This window comes from Peromyscus maniculatus, chromosome X, assembly GCF_049852395.1.
Source record: "Peromyscus maniculatus bairdii isolate BWxNUB_F1_BW_parent chromosome X, HU_Pman_BW_mat_3.1, whole genome shotgun sequence".
NCBI lineage: Eukaryota > Metazoa > Chordata > Mammalia > Rodentia > Cricetidae > Peromyscus > Peromyscus maniculatus.
Window position 1 is genome coordinate 136325072 of NC_134875.1, and position 19737 is coordinate 136344808.

A 19737-nucleotide genomic window follows, 5' to 3' on the forward strand; every position below is an offset into this window, starting at 1 on the left:
ACATACATATAAATGAATACATAAATATACATGAATACATATATAGTTACATCTTTGCAAACATATCTGTATTTCAAAAAGTAATGAATAACGAAAATGTATTCTAACCATAGCATCAGAAACGAGGGTAAGCCTAATCAGGCATACATAGCAGAATCAACAGGGTGTCTTTCACTCATATATTAAGCTGCAATCCAGAGTAATAATGAGATGTAAGAAAGTACTACATGATCCCCTAGGGCTGGAACACAGAAGGAAGGAAATGCACTATTGCAGTTCAGATCCCTTATGATGCAAGGCATACTTCAGCCCCATGTCTGGCAGAGAAGCTGGCTCTTCTTAGTCAGGGTGCAGTTGATCTCAGTAGAGACAAGTCAAAAAGCAGCTTGTTGGAGGACAGGCAGGGCAGATAGGGTGATCAGCAAATGGGTGGCCTTGCTTGAAGCTAACAGGATGACTTGAAATCTCTTGTCTGTTGAGAGGGATACTGATTACTGTCACACAGACATCACAGTGTTGCCACAAGGGATCCTGGGTTCTGGACAAGAGGCTGTGGTTCATCAAATGGCTGCAGATCTTCAGCACTGAGTCACCCTGCTACTGCTAGAAATGGAAGAAAAGTCTCACCCTCTTTCTGTGTCCCTCCACTGCCCTCTGCTGGGACAGTTTAACATCTTGCTTTAGTGAAAATGGAAACACTTAATTCAATGGTGTTTTCACAGAGTATTCAGTCAGAGATGGGAGGCAAGAAATTGACAATTGATGCAAACCACAGAATAAATATAATAAAGAGTTACATCTAATAGTTGGTAAAACTGTTCAGAGATGCTACTGTTATATATTTAACAGTGCTTCTGTTTATGTCAAGGGTCTGTCTTAGTTCCTCAGAATAGGGCCCTTTTGGAGAGAGGTTCATTGCAGGTGTAATTACTTAGGGGGATCTAATTAGAATTAACCTTGCTGTCGTTATAAATGAGAGGATTTGGACACAGAGACAGACACACTTGAAGGAAAGATCATAGGGAGAAACAGCCTTCTATGTACAAGGCAAAGGGCAAGAATCAAAAGCAGCTCGCATCCACGACCCTGCTAACGTCTCAGATTTCCAGCCTCCTGGACTCCAAGACAATCAGTTCATGTCTCTTCCCTACCCAGAGCTACAGCTTTGCTACAGCAGACCTAGAAAACTAAAACCAAGTTTGGTACTTACAAGTGGGGCATCGATGGAAGAAAAGCACCTTTCAAATGCAGCTTTGGGATTAGGTAAAGCTAGAAGTAGGCTGAGTCCCCAGTCCAGCTTGGGAAAATTTGGAAACAGACGAGTAGCCACAATTTAGGCATAAGACACTTTCCTCCCACAACCTTATGAAGAAACAGACACCAGGCACACCTTGGTCTTGCACTTGTATCCTCCAGAACTATGAGGTGACGTATTTCTGTTGAAGTCATCCAGCCCCAGGAAAACTAACATGGATACCAATGTTTACTTCCATAAACAGAGAGATATCCTCAGGCAACAATACCATAAAATGTCAGTTCTCACTGAGTTATTTTTAAGATTCAATATATCCATCTAGGGCAGTGTTTGACAAAGTGGTTCTAAATATTATATAGTAGTTTTTCTATCCATAGTTTTGCCTTCCATGGTTTCAGTAACCCACAGCCAACTGAAAATATTAAATGGAATTTTCTAGAAAAAAATATGACACATAAGTGTTAAATTGGGTGACATTCTCAGTATCATGATGAAAGTTTGTACTATGGTTCATCATACCCAGGAAGTGAATCATCCACTTGTCTGATGTACTTATATTTTATGTGCTAACCAGCCTTGAGTTGCTCTGTGGCTATCTCAGTCATCACATTGCTTAGCACCGTGGTGGAGGGCCACACACATTACTGTTAGTTACACAGAGTGTCTGTCCTTTAAAACAAGTGCTGCTTACACAAATCTGTGCTTAAGAATTGAACTGAGTCTATGTTTGGTATCATATATTACAAATTACTGATACATATTTACTATATCCTTTAATTAAAAGCAAAGGCTTAGAATTAGATGGGATGGCCAGTACAAGAGAACAAAAGCAGCATCTAGAAGGCCCTGACGTGCTATTTCCTGACATACATACATACATACATACATGTGTGTGTGTGTGCATTGTATACATTTTATACAAGGCTGCTTGTATATTGCAAACTCATGTTGTATAGTAAACATCTTATAATGGCCATATGAAATTGTTTGCTTTGATGTTTTCTTCAAACCATGGGGGCTACTATATGTGTAGCAACCAATGTCAGCTTTAGCTCAGTCAAGTGACTTGAAAGCATTTGCAATGCCATTTCTTCAGTTTGGTGACTCTCTGTCACTGCTCTTACCATTCCTCTTACCCTCAGCAAACTGAAACATGGCCCCAAGTTTGACGTTTCCAGACAAGGCTGAAAGACCCAGCACGAAAGAAACATTAGAAAAAGAAAGATCAGGATAAAGTCATAGTAGTGGGAACACAGATGCCACCACACATCTAACAATGGAGCAACCTTTCCTTGTAGTGGTGAGGATGGAACCCAGAGTCTCATGCATGCCAGGCACACAGCTGACCACACCTCCAAGACATTCAGCAACTTGCAGTCAGCATCCTTTATGTAATCTAATAGTGGGCAGGCCGGGCAGTGGCGGAGGCGGCGGCACATGCCTTTAATCCCAGCACTCGGGAGGTAGAGCCAGGCGGATCTCTGTGAGTTCGAGGCCAGTCTGGGCTACCAAGTGAGTTCCAGGAAAGGCGCAAAGCTACACAGAGAAACCCTGTCTCGAAAAATCAAAAACAAAACAAAACAAAAAATAGTGGGCAAAGGCAGATGTAGAAAAGCCTGCGTTACTCTTTAGCGTATATGCTGAATAGAGGGACCTCAGCCAGCAGCTGTTAGGGACTCCTCTGCTCGTCCTTGCTCAGCATATATTCCTAAATCATGAGCTACCTTCCCCGGTGATGTCGCTGCTTCTCTCCCACAAAGGCTGATTTCCTAGAGTCGCCCCATGAAATCTTTGCCCTCCTTTTTGAAGAAGAGAGCTGCACCTCTGAGCAGTAATTTCACCTTGTTACCCTACTTTCTCAGTGGGCAGGGCCAACTGCCCAGAGAACTGAGCATGGCAGGGTTGTGAGTGCATACATTATGTTTGTGTGTCTAAGTAACTAACTGTTCATCAGAGATTTCAGACATCTTTCACCACATGCTTGAGGTGAGAATGGTCACCCATTTCTCTGTGAGGAAGCAAGAGCATACCCAGGCCTTTGAACTCCAAAATGATCTGGGGCTTGGTCTGCCCTCTGATTTCAGTTAGGGCTCTCCAGAAACCTTCACTTTCTGAGACCAGGGCACAGTCTTAAAGAACAACTGGAAAGGGAATAAAGCCATCTGCATGTCAATCAACTGCCCTCCAGGTTCCTTTGATAAACTTTCAGAAAATGTTTTTGGCTTCATGTATTTTATTGTACATTCCAAAAGAATGTGTGTTTGAGACTGAGTGGGTGTGACCTTGGAGATCTGGGCTGTGTATTGTGGATAGAGGAGCAGAAAAAAAATGTACTTGTTTTTCTGCTCCTCCATCGTCACCCTCTGCTGTAATCCAAGCACATAGGATTGTTCTGCAATCCTATGGCCTAAGGCCATATACTCTTTAGTTCTGGTTTGCTTTCTTATCAATGCTGAGACAAATGTTCAGGGAATTTACAGAGTGGGATTCTCTGAGTGGCATGATTTACTATAGAAATGACCAGGGAGTGAAGACGTAGGAGTGGAAGGAAACAGTAATTGAATTTTCCTTCGTGCAATAGAGCAGCTGTCTTAACAAGCTCAGAATGAATTTCATTGATTTAAGAAAGAAATTACCACGGCCATGAGGCTAGTTTAACAATAGAAAAGGAATAGGTTTTGTGTTATAGCTGTGCAGAGAAGAGATTTTAAAATGATCTCTGGGCTGTGCAGAGAAGGTGGTTGTACTTCCTTGGGCAAACACACTATGAGTTGCATCCTCTTCATTTACACCATGTCTTAGTTATGGTTTCTATTGCTGTGAAGAGACACCATGACCACAGCAACTCTTATAAAGGAAAACATTTAATGGAGGTGGCAGCTTACAATTCAGAGGAGCATGGCAGTGTTCAGGTAGACATGGTGCTGGCTACATCTTGATCAGGAGTCAACAAGAAGTGGACTGTGGGTCACACTGGGCAAAACTTGAGCATATATGAGACCTTAGAGCCCACCCCCACAGTGACACACTTCCTCCAACAAAGCCACATCTACTCCAACAAAGCCACACCTCCTAATAGTGTCTCTCACTATGAGCGTATGGGAGCCAATTAATTACATTTAAACTACCACACACCACTAACCTCAATATCATATTTTCTATTCTGCTGACCTTGGCTTTCAAGTTCCACTATGAAGACACTTCCTCCTATTTAGCTACCTCCCTCTCCCCACCTCTGCAACTTCTAAATCTGGGAGAAAAAAAAATGCAAGGTTTCTAATAAGACTGCTTTTGTGAATTTAAATTCTCACTAGCCCTATTCACCTGAGGAATCCAGCTGAGAGTCAATACCAGATGGAGAAGAGCCTTATGAACCCCAAGTGGCTCTTTGCCTTGGCCCCACGGTGGAGTACACAATGTGTTTGGAGCAGCAGAGCTGGCTCAGTCTGAGACTGCAGGGCTTGCTAAGGCCTTGAAGAGCCTGGCAATAGACAAGGAAGATATGAAACTTAAAGGATAAGCTGGCAGACCCTGACATTAATGCCATCACCACCCTCTGCTGTAATCCAAGCACTCAAAAATGTAGTGCGTACAAACACTGGACTACGGTTCAGTTATTTAAAGGATGGCTTCTTGTCACATGCAAGAGCATGGATACAACTGGAAAACATGTCCCACGAAATAAGCTACACATAAAGACAGATATTGCATGGCTTCATTCATTTGTGGAAGCCAATAAAAGGACTAGAGAAAAGACCAGAAGCAACTAGAGATTAGGAAGGCCAGGGCAAGATGGAAAGTGAGAGAGTGAACAGTGGCTACCCAACACACTTATGTTTGGTTTTGTTTTTTTGGTTTTGTTTTTTCGAGACAGGGTTTCTCTCTGTGAAGCAGTCCTGGTTATGCCACCACCATCTGGCGCACAATTATGAGGAAGTAGCTGTAGCAGCCCACAGAATGACTGAATAGCTAAAATCTATGGTAGTTAATTATACAAATCAAAACAAAATTAAGTTGAAAGGTGCTCAACACACAGAAATCACAGTATGTGGGAAGATCAGAATGCTAGTTTTCCTGATTTGATAATTACACCTTGTACACATGCATTGGATTATAATATTATACCCAATAATTACAAATGTGCTTGGTTACATATCAATTGTAAAATTAAAAAGATTCAGATGATGAAAATGATTTTCCTCATAGTCTTCTGATTCTCAATACCTCTTCAAGAGGCTTGAATACTATATTCTATGCTTCTTGCAGAAAGAAATATTTAGCTGGAGGGTACAGATATGTATGATATTTTTTTCTATAGTAAGCCACCCATAATAGGAACATTTCTAGTGTTGTGACAAAGTGTGCCCAAAACAGAGGTCTCCTATGTGGCCTGTGCTCTAAGTTGTAGCTACCAATAGCCATGTCTGTACTGTAGACTTCTGCTCATCCCTATCCACGCTGGAGTCATAACTTGAAGTGCCCTTTGACTCTTTCATCACTAGCATAATATCCCCTTCCTGCAGAGAGTGCTTGCATGCTGCACACCATCGGTGTTGAAAGACATGGGAGGGCTTGTTTCATTCCCCTTGAGTCAGATGTATACTGATCTGTCATGGGAAAACAGGTCACTCTGACCTAGAAGACTGAAGCCTTAAGAAACGGTAGTCCCTCATCCAGAAACAATCAGCAGCCGGGCTTGCCCTTCTCTTTCTCTGATTGGGCCTGAGAATAAGGATGGAAGGCATGCCGGGTGGTAGTGGCAGCAGCGGCGGCGGCGGCGGCGGCGGCGGCGGCGGCGGCGGCGGCGGCGCACGCCTTTAATCCCAGCACTCAGGAGGCAGAGGCAGGCGGATCTCTGTGAGTTCGAGGCCAGCCTAGGCTACAGAGTGAGATCCAGGAAAGGCGCAAAGCTACACAGAGAAACCCTGTCTCGAAAAACCAAAAATAAATAAATAAATAAAAATAAAGAATGGAAGGCATTTTTCTTCGTTTCTTTTGTATTTATTTCTTTAAATTATCATATGAAGTATTGGGTTTCCTCATGGAATTGTAAAACAATTCTTTCGTCAGCTCCCGACCCTCTTGCTCCTCCACACACCGACCCTCTCCCTCCTCCACACATCATTTCTCCAGCCTTCTTTCCACTCTCACACCACTTGCATACCCTCGCTCTCTCCATCTCCCCAGAACCCTTTGCTTCCATCTCTTGGTTTGCTCTCTGGCTTGTTTAGCCCTTACCCACTCACATCCATCTAAATATACACATATATACAGCTTTTTTCTTTTTTAATTGGATCACCTCAGTAATTCTCACTTTCCTGAGCATATGCCGGCCGGCATCTCTTCTTCTTAGGACACTGATTGCATTGGATTCGCTTACCTCCCTTCCTCAACTAATCTCCAGATCACATCAGTGGTTCCAGCTTCAGCACACGAATGTGACATAATGTAGTCCACAGCTATAGAGTATTTGTCACTATACCTTATTTAACTACTCACTTCGTACACCAAGAGAGCAATCTGACGGGCCATCTTCATTTGCATCTCGTGCTTGCTGGGACATTGGCAGTTGCCACAGCACTGATACTCTTCAAAGTACCAATGCCAGTATCACCCGTAGGAATGATAGAAAGCATTATTATTCTGGTGTATGATCTCCCAAACTCTTATCCCTCTGGCTTTAAGAATAAGGATCCCCCAAGAATTTGTAACATAGGATCACTGTCTGGCATCTGCATTAATATCACATATTGTTACTACACAGTAGTTTTGTTTGTTTTTCTTTTTTATTATTAAGAAATTTTCTATTGATTTTACATACCAACTACAGATCCCCCTCTCCTCCCACCCCCAGCCTCCCCCTCCAACCCATCCACCATTCCCACCTCCTCCAAGGCAAGGCCTCCCATGGGGAGTCAGCAGAGCTTGGTACATTCAGTTGAGGCAGGTCCAAGCCGCCCCCCTCCCCGCACCAAGGCTGTGTAAGATGTCCCATTATAGGCACTGGGCTCCAGAAAGCCCACTCATGCACCAGGGATGGCTCCTGATCCCACTGCCAGGAGGTCCCTTAAACAGTTCAAGCTAAACAACTGTCTTGCCTATGCAGAAGGCTTAGTCCAGTCCCATGGGAGCTCCAAAGCTATTGGTCCACAGTTAATGAGTTCCCACTAGTTTGATTTGGTTGTCTCTGTACATTTCCCCATCATGATCTTGATGCCCCTTACTTATAGAATCCCTCCTCTCTCTCATCTGCTGGACTCCTGGACCTCAGCCTGGTGTTAGGCTGTGGATCTCTGCATCTGTTTTCATGAGGAACTGGAGAAAGGCTCTATCATGACAGTTAGTGTATTCACCAATCTGATTACTGAAGTAGGCTAGTCCAGGTACCCTCTCCACTATTGCTAGTAGTCTAAACTGGGGTCGTCCTTGTGGATTCCTGGGGACTTCTCTAATACCCTGTTTCTCCCTATTCTCATGATGTCTTCATCTATCATGGCATCTCTTTCCTTGCTCTCCAACTCTGTCTCTTACAAAGAAGTTTCAATGTAAGCCTTCTTGGCTCCCCAACAACAACATACTTCTTCATGGGATCTTCTGAGTATCTTCCTGAGACACAAAAGTCCAGAATAAACACCACAATTACAATCTGGGGCAAGATCTGATATTTATTTGGGCCCTTTTAAGTTGCTGGATCTTTCATGGTCCAAGAAAAGTCCTTAAAAATTAATTTTACTCAATGAGAGGCCTGGCTTTTGGCTTTTGGCTTCTGGAAGGCAGTCTATTATACCTTGAATTTTGTTTTATAAGTGTCTTTGTTTATCTGGAAGCCTTGGGATAAATAAGATAGTCTGTGCTAGTAATGATTTATGGTAGAAGCTTTGGATCACATGGCATTGCATAGAACTCCAGTAGGTTATAGACTAAGGCTGGACACATGGGTGGTAGACAATGGGTGAGGTAACCCAATACATTTTCTGGAATTCTAGGCTTGGGTAAACTTCACTGGCTAGCAAAGTTTCCCGTGTATTGTCACACATTGTTATTAGAAGTGACTGGCATTGTCTGTGACTTCTAAGACAAGGACAGGTAGAAGCTCTGTGCTTTCGTTGGCTGTTTCATATATTTCCTTTCACTGTAATAATCTATAGACCTTTCATATATTGGCTTTCAGTGAGTTCCCTGAGCTCCTTTTGTAGATCATCAGACCTGAGGTTGCTCTTCGGGGTTCTTCAACTTATTGGTGTTAATATGGAAAGGTAGTCTTGGAAACTGGTGAATTTTCCAACTCTTCACCTTCCTGTGTTGACTACTTCTGTTTGTCTTTGCTCTTAGACACAGATCCCCACATCATAAAGAAAACTGGGGAGGAAGTGATTGTATCTATGTATCTTGAGGCTACGACAGCAGGGTAAGTGCCTTCAGGGTTGGACAGTCTCCTCAAGCTCCATACATAGACTTTTGGCAGAACCTAGGATTTCTGCTGCCTTGAGTTTCCTCTCTGGATGAGTTCAAGACTCACAGAGAGCCCTCAGGGAAGGAAGTGAAGGGGACATCAGTAAGAAAGCCTTACTTGGAGTTTCCATGGTTGACAGCAAAAATCAGATCCCATGAGACTGCCTCTGTTCTAGGATAGATTGTACATTCATACCTCCTCAGGATTTCCCCCTCCCATAACCCCTGGCAGGGAATGGGTCCCTTTCCTCCCTGCTGATTAAACTCCTTGATTTCCTAAAGCAAGGCCTCACCATCCCAAGAGCTCTGTGGGGACACGAGAGAACATTTCTATCATGTCACCCCTGTGTGGGCCCTTTCCAGAACTAATGGTAGGAATGGGACTATGTGACATCCTCACTTGTCAAGACTGGATGATTCTCTGAGTACTCACTTGGGGCCCTGGCATGAAATGATTCTCCTATCTTTCTGCTCATCTAAGGCCTATCCCCTTAGAGCATGTCCCTCTTCTCCAGGAAGTCCCCAAGGAATAACTGCCAGAGCTTTATCCTAACCGAGGCTTCCAAGGCATGACAATGAGAGCCTATCAGATTCTCCAGGTCCCATTATAAGTGGTATTGTTGTCTCCATCCTCATGCAGGGGCTAACCCATAGGCAGCTATCACAGTGAGTAGCCCTTATTGATTGGAAACCTCTCTAACTAATCACCAATACCTTTATCTTGGAGTGCCCTGAGTAAAGGTCCCCTCACTTCCAGAGAGGACCCCAAACATCATGGGAAGAAAACAGCATTAACCTGTGTCTGTTTCAAGGGAACTGGGTAGAGGTAAAGGTGCTAGGGCTTGGCTGCAAGCTTGATCTAGTAAGAGAGACAGAGAAAAGAACAAATGCCTCAGGCAGCCACAGGTAACCTCAAGTTTCAGAGTCCCAGAATTCTTATAGAATTCTTTTTTTTTTTTTACTTTTTTGATACTTTGTAGATTTCATAACATGCATTTTGATCCCACTTATTTCCCTGTCCCTCATATCCACCCTCTGCTCTTGCAACCTCCTCCTCCAAAGCAAAACCAAATTTAAAAGAAAAATTAAAAACCAAACAAAATAAAGAAACAAAACAAAAAAAGAGAAGAACCTTGTCATGGAAGCTGTAGTGAGTCCCACAGTTTACCCTTTAGTCCATTCATCTTTACTTGCAAGTGTTTATTGCTATGAGTCACTGGTCTGGCTGAAAGTCTCTGGCTCCTGCTATACCACTGATAACGGGCTCTCACTGGGGCTCCTCTTGGACATCCTGTTGGTGTCCTGTGTCATGGAGATCCTGCTGCTTTGGATCTGTAGGTTCATCCCCTTCTCAAGCTCCAACAGTTCATAGATGAGGTGGATGCTGGGGTGGGCCAACTCATAGCCAGGGCCTGGGTGGTAGCTGGGGTGGTCACCCTGCCAGCTTTCCTTCATCATCACTACCTGGGCAAGCTCTCCAGCACTGCCTTGGCTAGCTCACCCAAGGCAGCCTGTAGCAAGGAGTAGGGCCAGTCTCTTGTTCTCAGGTCCTCAGATCCAGGTCACCCACACTCACACCATGAGAACCAGCTCTATTGTTTTGCCCAGGTTGGGTATAGGGCCCTCTCTCCCAAATGCTGTAGGGGGTTTCTAAGGCAGAGTGGACAGGGTCAGCTCTCCTGCTCTCATGCCCTCAGGGCTGGCTCACCTATGCCCATGACAACAGGGTCAGCTCTAGTATGCTCCCCAGGTGGGGTGCAGGGCCTGCTCTCCTGTGTGATGGAGCTGGTGACGGGCAGTGCAGTAGTAACCCTGGGGCCAGCTCTCTCACCTGCTGCAGGTGGTAATAGGTAGGTGGGGCATCAAAAGGGTGGGGTCAGGTCTCCTACTCTCACGCTCTCAGGGTTGGCCCACCTGCATTCCCAACCACAGGGTCAGCTCTAGTGTGTGCTGTCCAGGTGAGATGCACACCTGTGGAGAGGAGTGGGGCCATCTTTCCTGAGTATGGGGCTCAGCACAGCATGGTTCCAATGATCCCCATGCTAACACAGCCACAGACATCATCACAGACCCCAGCTGCAGAAGGACCATGAACCCAGACATGGCCCTCAGCAGCAATACTGGGCCAGACATCACCAGTGGCAGCACAGGCCACCTAGATCAGTATGGCCTTGAGGGCACCAACATAGTCTCAGGTGACTGTCCAGACCTTGGGCAACTGCAGAGCCCTTGGTGGTAACAAAAGCCATGGACATCAACTCAGACCCTGGCTGCTGCAGGGCAACAGACCCAGACATGGCCCTTGGCAGCAGCCCTGGCCTGGAGGACACCATGGCCACAGGTGACATTTCAGGCCACTCAGATCAGGATGTCCCTAGTGGTGGCATGGCCCTTGGACACCCTCATAGCCACAGATTGCCGCCAAGACCCTGGGCATTTGGTGGCAACATGGGCCACAGATATCAATATAGACCCTGTCTGTGGTAGGACCATGGACCCAGACATGGTCTTAGGCATTAGCCTGGGCCCGGATGTCACCTTGGCCCCAGGTGGCAGTACAGGCCACTCAGATCAGCATGGCCCCTGAGGCAGCATGGCTCTCTGACACCAACCTGGCCCCAGGTGGTATCCCAGAGCCCTGGCATTGGCATGGCCTTTGATGGTCTCAGGAACCACAGACATCAACACAGATCCTGACTGCAGCAGGGCCATGGACCCAGACATGGCCCTCAGCAGCTGTCCTAGTCCAGATGATACCATGGTCCCAGGTGACAGCACTGGTCACTCAAATCAGCTTGGCCCTGGTGGCAGCACAACCCTTAGATGCCAACATGTTCACAGGTTGCAGCCTAGACTCTAGGCATCTGTGTGGGCTTTGGCAGCAACATGGGCCAGGGACATCAACACAGACCCCAGCTGTGGTCACCATGGTAGCAGCATAGGCCACCCAAATTGGCATGGCCCCAAGGCAACATGGTCCTTGGATACCAACATGGGCCCTGGTGGTAGTCAAGACTACAGGTCTCTGCATGGCCCTCAGTGGCGACAGGAGCCATAGGCATCAACACATGCCCCCTCATCTGCTTTAGGGCCTTGGACCAAGACCTGACCCAGGCCTATGCATCACCTTGGACTTGACTGGCTAGCAGCTCATTCACATCAGCCTCATCACCCTCACCTCTTCAGATCCACCTCTCTTCCCAGCCCATGAACCCTTCTACCTCTCTCTCTTCCATTTCCCCACCCTGTACTAGCTCACCATAATAGTGCCCAGTCACCTGGCACTAGAGATATTGGTTGGGTCCCAGACGGCACTTGCTTGAGTCCTGCCTGCCCCAGCTGCAAGGGACTGAGCAGAGCTGTTGCTTTTCTTCTCTTGCATGCTTGGGCCTAGAAACCTCGGGCAGTGCTTGGTATGATGGTACCTGATCACCCAGCACCAGAGGCATTGGGCGGGCTCCTGGTTGATTGTGTGCCCCCAAACCAAGAAGTCTTAGTGGGGTGTTGTTGGTGTTTTACTTTTTGGGGGGCCTGCCACCCAGCTCCCAAATAAATGACACACAGAGGCTTTTTCTTAATTATGATTGCCTGGCCTTAGCTTGGCTTAGTTTCTGGCCAGCTTTCTTTAACTTATCCCGTCTACCTTTTGCCTCTGGGCATTTCTCATTCTCTTACTTCTGTAAATCTTACTCTTTCTCTATGGCTTTCTGGGTGACTGGCCCCTGGAGTTCTCCTTCTCCTCTGGCTGTTCCTCCTTGATCTCCCTTTCCAGATTTCTCCCTCTATACATTCTCTCTGCCTGCCAGCCCCGCCTATCCTTTCTCCTGCCTTGCTATTGGCCAGTTCTTTATTAGACCATCAGGTGTTTTAGACAGGCACAGTAACACAGCTTCACAGAGTTAAACAAATGCAACATAAACAAAAGTAACACACCTTAAAATAATATTCTACAACAGAAGGGAGCCATCTGTGTTCTCCACTGGCTCAGACCTGGAAAGGCCCAACTCACTCCTGGTTGATTGTGATTCTTTTTTTTTTTTCTGTAAACATAATTTCCTTATTGATTCTTTGGGAACCTCACATCATGTACCCCAGTTCCACCCATTTCCCAGTCCCTCCATATCCACCTTTTACCCTTGCAGCATCCCCTCCAAAAGAGGTGGGGCCATCTCTTCTGAGTTCAGGGGGCCAGCTCTCCCATGAGGGTTGGGGCCAGCTTTCTTGCTGCAGTGTTTAGCGAGGGGTAGGGCCAGATTTCCCAAGGCTAGTGAAGGGCAGAGTCAGCTCAGCCTGGCCCTCAGATTTCATCATGCATGGTTCTTATGGCCCTATGCATGACTCAGACATGGCCCTAGGCAGCAACTCAGGCTCGGACATGACCATGGCCCCTGTGGCAGTTCAGGTCACCCAGATCAGTATGGCCCCAGCAGTAGCATGGTTCTTGGACACTAACATGGTCTCAAGCAGCTGACCAGACCCCAGGCATCCACATGGACTTCAGTGGCAACTGAAACCATGGGCATCAAGACCCTGGCTACTGTAGGAATATGGACCTAGACACGGACCTAGACATGGCCCTCGGCAGCAGCTCACGCCTGGATGACACTATGGCCCCAGGTGGCATCACAGGCCACTCATATCAGCATGGCTCCAGCAGTGGCACAGCCCTAGGACACCGACAAGGCAACAGGTTACAGCCCCGGACCCCAGGCATCCATGTGGCCTTTTGTAGCAAAACGGGCCACTGACTTCCAACACAGACTCCAGCTACAGTAGGACCACAGACCCAGACATGGTACTCAGCAGTAGCCAGGACTGGATATTATCATGGCCCCAGGGGGTAGCACAGGCCACTTAGATCAACATGGCCCCAGTGGCAGCATGGCCCTCGGACACCAACATGGATTCAGGTGGCTGACCTGACCCCGGGCATTACACAGACTTCAGTGGCAACTGAAGCCACGGACATCAACACAGACCCTGGCTGCTGCAGGGCCGAAGACCCAGACATGTCCCTTGGCAGCAGTACAGGCCTAGAGGTCACGATGGCCCCGGGTGGCAGTGCAGGCCACATGGCACAGCTGCATCATGACTCTTGGACACCAACATTGCCTCAGGAGGTAGCCCAGACCCTGGGCATCCCCATCACCTTTGGTGGTAACAGGAGCCAAGGACATCAGCTCAGATGTCACCATGGCACTAGGTGGCATCATAGGCCACTGATATCAATATGGCCTCTGTGGAGGCATGGCCCTCCAACACCTGCATGTCCACAAGGCATCCTTGTGGCCTTTGGTGGCAACATGGGCCATGGATGTCACCACAGAGCCCAGCTGCGGTAGGACCATGGACCCAGACATGGCCCTTGGCAATAGTCCAGGCCCCAGTGCCTCTGCCTCCCTAGTGCTGGGATTAAAGGCCTGTGCCAATAACACCTGGCAATTGGTGGTGTTGTTTTGCATTTTTGGTTGTATTTTGGTTGTATTACAGAGTCATCCTGTCTGTCCTGGAACTAGCTCTGCAGACCAGGCTGGCCTGTAGCTCACAGAGATAAGATTGCCCCTGCCTCTCGAGCAGCCTGGCTAATTTTACTTTTTTTTTTTTTTTTTTTTTTTGTGTGTGTGTGTGTGTGTGTGTGTGTACAGGAGTATAAGGTTTTTTTGTTTCATTTTTTTTGTTTTTGTTGTTTTTTGTGTATTGTTGTTGTTGTTTTTTTCCTGTCTGTAAATACACATTTTTTGCCTGCCAGGAGGTAGTGGTGCAGCCTTTAATCCCAGCACCCAGGAGGCAGAGGCAGGCGGATCTGGGTGAGTTTGAGGCCAGCCTGGTCTACAGAGTGAGTTCCAGGAACTCTGTCTCAAAAACCCATCTTACAGCCGGAGCTGGACTCCTTGAACTCATGGAAATCCTCCTGCTTCCTAGGTGCTGAGATTATAAGCCCGAGGCATACTGTGCAAAGCCTAGGTTCTTTCCCACTCTTCCACCCTTCCTACTCCTCAGGACAGTGAACCTGGACAGTCACCAAGGAACCTAGGACCCTGCCATTAATGCCCGAAAGCCCTATTTTGGTAGAAAAAAAGAGTATGAGGTAAATGCCTTGCTACCTTTTTGAGAGACCCGAAAAAGCCGGAATTATTAGTAAAGGAAATGGATCTATTGACAGATTTTGCCAGAACTAAGGAGAAAAGAGTTCTTACTTTCCCCCGTCTCTCCCACAGCAGTAGAGTTAGTTATCTTACAGACAAGATAAAAACAAAGGCCAGGAAGTGTACACATGTAGATTTAGCTGTGCTTATCAGAACTGTAAGAACTCACTTCCCGGGAGGAAGGTCACCTCCAGGAACCAGGGCTCCAAGCTGTTCTCATCCCCAACATGGGAGGACCTAGAGAAAGTTTTCTTTTTTCTTTTGGCTCATTACTTTGTGGTTCCAGTTACACTGTTTCAGTGGGGAGCTCCCTCAGATAGAGACACTTGGTCACATTCCTCCATAGAGTTCTGGCTGCCAGTACCTGTTCTGTTTGTGGCTTTCAAGCATCCTTGTCCGTCTTTTGGAATCCCTGACATATCTCACAATCATTCTCTTTTCTTTTTCAGGTGCTGGATGTGGAACCCAGGCACTCAAAATGCTGTGTACACACGCTTTCCCACTGAGCCGGACTGCAGACACCCCAATTAGTTTTCTTCTCTCACTAATTTGCTTACACCTAGCCCTTGCTTTCTGCACGTATTTTGTATGGAAACTTCCAGGCATTATACTACTCTGTAGTCTGTATCCACATGTGTGCTTTCCTCTTTTTCAAAAGTCTTCTCTGTTTGTTCATAGAAAGGTGTAATTCTTTCTACTAGTACACAGAGTGTGGGACTTAAAACCTCTTACATTCATATTTTGCCATCCTTCAAGTCAAATCTCCAGTAGTTTTCACTCTAGTCTACTTTTGAGTGAACCCTGACCAAGACACATCACAGGAACCTAGAAAATTTCTCACAAATAAGAATGAAACCTGGTGCTGGGCGGTGGTGGTGCACACCTTTAATCCCAGAACTTGGGAGGCAGAGCTAGGCAGATCTCTGTGAGTTCGAGGCCAGCCTGGTCTACACAGTGAGCTCTAGGACAGTCAGGGCTACACAGAGAAACCCTGTCTCAAAAAAACCAAAAAGAAGAAGAAGAAGAAGAGGAAGAAGAAGAAGAAGAAGAAGAAGAAGAAGAAGAAGAAGAAGAAGAAGAAGAAGAAGAAGAAGAAGAAGAAGAAGAAGAAGAAGCAGCAGCCTGGTGACAAGGCCTTTTAAAAAATAATGAATTTATTTATTTTACATCCCAGCCACTGTTTCCCTTCCCTCCTCTCCTCACAGCCACCTCCTCTGTACCCCCTCTATTCCTCCTCTATTTCTACTCAGAAAAGGGCAGCCCTCCCATGAATATCAAGAAAGCATGGCATATCAAGTTGCAATAAGACTAGGCACCTCCCTTGTATTAAGGCTGGGCAAGGTGACCCAGTATGAGGAGTAGGGTCCCCAAAGCCAGCAGATGATTCAGAAACAACCCTTGTTCCCACTGTTAGGCGGCCCACAAGAGGACCAAGCTACACAACTGTAGCATATATGCAGAATGTCTAGGTCAATCCCATGCAGGCTCCCTGGTTGTCGGTTCGGTCTCTGGGAGCCCAGGTTAGTTGTTTCTGTGGGTTTTCTTGTGGTGTCCTTGACCCCTCTGGCTCCCACAATCCTTTCTCCTCTTATGCAGGATTCCCCAAGCTCCACCTAATGTTTGGCTGGGGGTCTGCATCTGTTTCCATCAGTTGCTGGATGAAGTCTCTCTGATGGCAATTGGACCAGGCACTAATCTGATCACAGGAGATGGCCAGTTCAGGCTGTATCCGCTATTGCTAGGACTCTTAGCTGGGGTCATCCTTGTAGGTTCATGGGAGATTCCCTTGCACCAGGTTTTTACCTGACCCTGAAATGCCCCCTCCTTCCAGTAGTCTCTTTCAGTACTCTCCCCCTCCATCTGCCCCCACCTGATCGCTCCTGTTCCCATCCCCACCTGCCCTAAGTCCACGCATGAAATCTCTTCTATCTCCTCTTCCCAGGGAGATCCAGGTGTTCCCCCATGAACCCTTCTTGCTACCTAGTCTCTCTGGGTTTGTGGACTGTAGCATAGTTATCCTCTATTTTTCAGCCAATATCCACTTTAGAAGAAGTCTTCAGCTTTACCAGAAGCCAAGCAGGATCTAGGAACCTCAGGTAAGACACCACTCACTACCAGCTAACATTCCTTAAAATCCACCCAATAGCCGGGCAGTGGTGGCTCACGCCTTTAATCCCAGCACTCGGGAGGCAGAGGCAGGCGGATCTCTGTGAGTTCGAGGCCAGCCTGGGCTACCAAGTGAGTTCCAGGAAAGGCACAAAGCTACACAGAGAAACCCTGTCTCGAAAAACCAAAAAAAAAAAAAAAATCCACCCAATAACCCAGACTGCACCCCCCTCTCCTGGGCTTCGGTACTAGGGCCCATATCCCTGGCAGTCTTACTAGAGGCCAGGTTGGTCCTAGGAACCCCAGGTAAGACACTGCCCACTTCCCACAAAACCCCTTTAAGCCTGCCTAACAATCCCAGACTACACCTCCGTGTGTGTGTGTGTGTGTGTGTGTGTGTGTGTGTGTGTGTGTGTGTGTGTGTAGGGGGGGATATCCTGGTCTACAATTTGGAGGAAGACTTCTGCTTTACCAGAGGCCAGGCCAGATCTAGGGACCACAGGCCTACAACTTCAGAAGCAGATTTCAGCTTTACAGGAACACAGGCTAGATCTAGGGGCCCCAGACTGCACCCCCTCCCCCGGGCTCCATATCCTGGTCTACAACTTCAGAAGATGACAAGGTCTCTTAAGGACACCTCAATCAACATGTAATCTGAAGTGGAACTGATTAATGTTTATGCTTAAATGGCCAGAAAAGAATTACATGCGACTCCTGTTCAAAGTACTTCCTCTATTCCCACTGAGGTTATGCTGTAACAACAGTAGCAAACGCTGGTTCCTCCAGTTACTCTCCAGTCGTTTATGCTGCACCCCAGGCACTGTGCACGCCTCCTTCCTCCAGCCTAATCTTACAAAGAAAATCCAGGCCTTTCCCTCTGTGGCAGAAACATGCATAGAGTTCTCTCGTAGTGGCATAAGGGCCGGAAGTTATTAGCAGCCCAAGTCACAAGGTGGCAGCAAAAAGCCTTGAGACAGAGGGGAGAGCCAAAAAGTGGGCTTACAAACCTGTGTCTTACAAACTACAAGTTACCTGCTTTTGGGCACTCCTCTTAATACGCAGAGGCAAGGCCATGGTTGCATGCAGACATCAGGTTCCATGCCCAGGAACGGTAAGACAGCCACGTTGTAAGTCACCCAGAGCATGAGGACCAGGGAGTCAGAAAAGGTGACGAGATTGAAGGCAGTGATGACTGCCTCTCTTTCACTGGAGCTGGGATTAGAGGGTTAGTGCATGAATAAGACTATTCTTGGCTCTAACTTGGTGGAGACTTTACATGTGTTTTTGGGCTGCGGGGTCCTGGAACATTCAAGATGCTAAGATGAGGACTTTGGTTTGGGAGGTGCCAAAAGCTTTGTGGGAGACCCCTGTTGACTCAGGGGCTGCTGGACAGTAACCCATGGGAAAGGCTCTAATTCCAGTGCACACTTCCAGAGGCACTTCTCTTAGCAAGGACTTTCCTGTTCATGAGCAGTTGCCAAATGATAGCCACACACATCAGGCACCCACAGTCTGTACTTCCCTTCCAGGACCCCAGATGCTGAGGATGAGGTGGGGATTTTTTTTGTCTTTAGTTTTGTTTGGTTTTACTACAGACAATGGGAACCACAGCTTAAGTCAGAGAGGCTCAAAATATTTGCACTGCAATTTCACTGATGGACATGTAAACATTTTTAAATTAATTTTTTAAAAACATGTGTATACAAAAAACCAAGGCCCTATAATGAACACGAGCAAATCATTTGTAAACTCAAAGAGACTGAAGCAGTGTACACCGGGCCTGCCAGTCTGCATGCAGGAGACCTTAGATACGGGTTGTAAGAATGCAGCAAACTTCAGGAAGGAGTGCACAGAGGCAGGGCCAGTATTCGCAATCAGACTTGTTAAGAAGAGCCTGGAGATGTAAACAACATTTGAGACTCAAATTATCTGTTGCCCTGACCAGCATCTATCTCCCAGAGGAAGACCTAGAGGCAAGGGCAGTATTTGCAGGATTCTCCTTAAGGCTATCTGGAGGATGACTCTCCCTTAGAGGTATGATCAGCATCTTGTACCGGACCTTGCAAAGGAAGACCCAAAGGTGTTTTATATATAGGTTCTGGGCATCCAGGAAAGGAATGCCCAGAAACTCAAAATAGAAAACAGCAAACAGACTAGACTGTATTCAAACGCAGCTCTCTCTTCTTAACATTTATTCCTCTTTTATTTAATACCCAAATGCTGTATCTCTTTTCTTTTCCTCTATCCATCCCTTTTATCATTTTCCTTCCCCAAAGAACAGAGCTGGCTTGACTTGCAGGGTCTCAGTGTCTCAGGCTGCTGTGAGTTGGGACTGTTCTAGGAGATCCCATTGTATTTCTTTACTTCTCTTTTTCATTCTACCTTTAGCCAAGCTATCTCATCTCTACACCACTTTTATTACTGCTGTTCCTCATCAGCCCAATACCAATCACTAGTCCTATGCTGATTTTTTTCCTTTCTCTTCTTATCCATAGTAGCTAATACATTAGTACACACAGCATTGTTTCCCTTTAAGAAAATGACTGATGTTTCAAGTGTGATTGTTTTTGATTTAACTATTCAATGTCTCTCATATTTAGTCTCACCATGTGATGATCTCTACCATGCTATGACATAGCAAGAATGCCCTCACCTTTATATTAGACTTCTCAACTTCCAGAACTGTGAGCCCATACATTTATTTTCTTAACAAATTATCCAGCCTGTGGCAGTACATAATAGCAGTAGAAAATGGACTAAAACACCTTGTTTGCCATG